We start from the raw sequence: 2,283 nt of genomic DNA, 5'->3' as shown, positions 1-2,283 counted from the left end.
AAAAAAAAAAAAAAAAAAAACCAACAACTTATGTAATAGCAAGCTGAAATGCTCCAAGGCAATTCTTCTCAGTCCAGGGGTTAGAAAGGGCTTCAGAGAGGCATGGGACTCAACCCTAAGTCAATTAGGTCATCACATCTCCCTGGTCACAGATCATTACAAGGTAAGCATATACCCAATCTTAGCTGATAAAAAGTAGTGAGACTTTTTGTTAGGATAGCTGAGAGGGTTACATGTTCTCTCTTCTGTGCCAGGAGCTACCATCACTGTCTTATCACCGCATGGAGTCTAGTATGAAGCCAACATGGCGGTAAGCACAGCTGAGAGACAGAGGAAGATTGGGAGCTGACACATCATTCAAGTCCCTGAATCAAGTCATGCCAGATCCACCCCAGGCTTTAGATTATAAAAGCCAGTACAGCCTATGTTTCTTTTTTTTTTTTCTTTTTGACACCGAGTCTCGCTCTGTCGCCCAGGCTGTAGTGCAGTGGTGCCATCTTGGCTCATTGCAACCTCTGCCTCCTGGGTTCAAGTCAGTCTCGTGCCTCAGCCTCCCAAGTAGCTGGGATTACAGGCATATGCCACCACACCCTGATAATTTTTGTATTTTTACTAGAAACAGGGTTTCACCATGTTGGCCAGGCTGGTCTCAAATTCCTGGCCTCAAGTGATTTGCCTGCCTCGGCCTCCCAAATTGCTGGGACTACAGGTGTGAGACACTGCACCCAGCCGAGTCCATGATTCTTAAAGTGGTTTATGTACTTCCAATTCAAAAGGTTCAAAAAAGATACGTTAGAAACCCTTTTAACCGATTAATTGTATTAACCAATGCCCTCTATTCTGTCTGTAAAATATACTAATTTACGCCCATGTGCACCGAATGCTCATAGCTGGTAAACTACTTTCTGGGACTTACTGAGTCTACCAGTTGAGAAGTTTCTCCCAAAATCTGTTTGTGTTAGTTTTATTTATTACAGAAATTATGTTACATAATTAAATATGAAGTAAACTGTGGAAACACAAGTGCAAGTGAAAAGATTGTTGCCGCTTCTATGAAAATTAAGCTAAATGTTTTTGAAAGATGATAAAGGTATTTCTTTTTTTTTTTGAGATGGAGTTTCACTCTTGTTGCCCAGGCTGGAGGGCAATGGCATGATCTCGGCTCACCAGGTTCAAGTGATTCTCCTGCCTCAGCCTCCCAAGTAGCTGGGATTACAGGCATGCGCCACCACACCCGGCTAATTTTGTATTTTTAGTAGAGATGGGTTTCTCCATGTTGGTCAGGCTGTTCTCAAACTCCCGACCTCAGGTGATCTGCCCACCTCTGCCTCCCAAAGTACTAGTATTACAGGCGTGAGCCACTACGCCCGGCGATAAAGGTATTTCAAAACTGCTTTGGGGGCCAGGTGTGGTGGTTTACGCCTGTAATCCCAGCACTTTGAGAGGCTGAGGGGGGAGAATCGCTTGAGGCCAGGAGTTTGAGACCAGCATGGGTAGCATAGAGAGACCCCCTCTCTACAAAAAACTTTCTTTAAAAATCACTTTGGGGTTAGGCCCGGCACGGTGGCTCACGTCTGTAATCCCAGCACTTTGGGAGGCCAAGACGGGCGGATCATGAGGTCAGGAGATCAAGACCATCCTGGTTAACACGGTGAAACCCTGTCTCTACTAACATACAAAAAATTAGCCGGACGTGGTGGCGGACGCCTATAGTCCCAGCAACTTGGGAGGCTGAGGCAGGAGAATGGCATGAACCCGGGAGGTGGAGCTTGCAGTGAGCCGAGATTGCGCCACTGCACTCCAGCCTGGACGAAAGAGCAAGACTCCGTCTCAAGAAAAAAAAATTGCTTTGGGTTTAGATATGGATAGACACATCATTAGAAATGAAATAATAGGCTGGGCATGGTGGTTCACGCCTGCAATCCCAAGCACTTTGGGAGACCGAGGCGGGCAGATAACGAGGTCAGGAGATCGAGACCATCCTGGTTAACACGGTGAAACCCCGTCTCTACTAAAAAAAATATTAAAATTAGGTCAGACACGGTGACTCATGCCTGTAATCCCAGCACTTTGGGAGACCGAGGCAGGCAGATCACCTGAGGTCGGGAGTTCGAGACCACCCTGACCAACAAGGAGAAACTCCATCTCTACTAAAAATACAAAATTAGCCTTGTGTGGTGGCACATGCCTGTAATCCCAACTACTAGGGAGGCTGAGGCAGAGAATCACTTGAACCTGGGAGGTGGAGATAGAGGTGAGCTGAGATCACGCCATTGCACTCCA

This window comes from Colobus angolensis, unplaced genomic scaffold (assembly GCF_000951035.1).
Source record: "Colobus angolensis palliatus isolate OR3802 unplaced genomic scaffold, Cang.pa_1.0 Scaffold181, whole genome shotgun sequence".
Lineage (NCBI taxonomy): Eukaryota > Metazoa > Chordata > Mammalia > Primates > Cercopithecidae > Colobus > Colobus angolensis.
Note: the sequence above shows the minus strand (reverse complement) of the source record.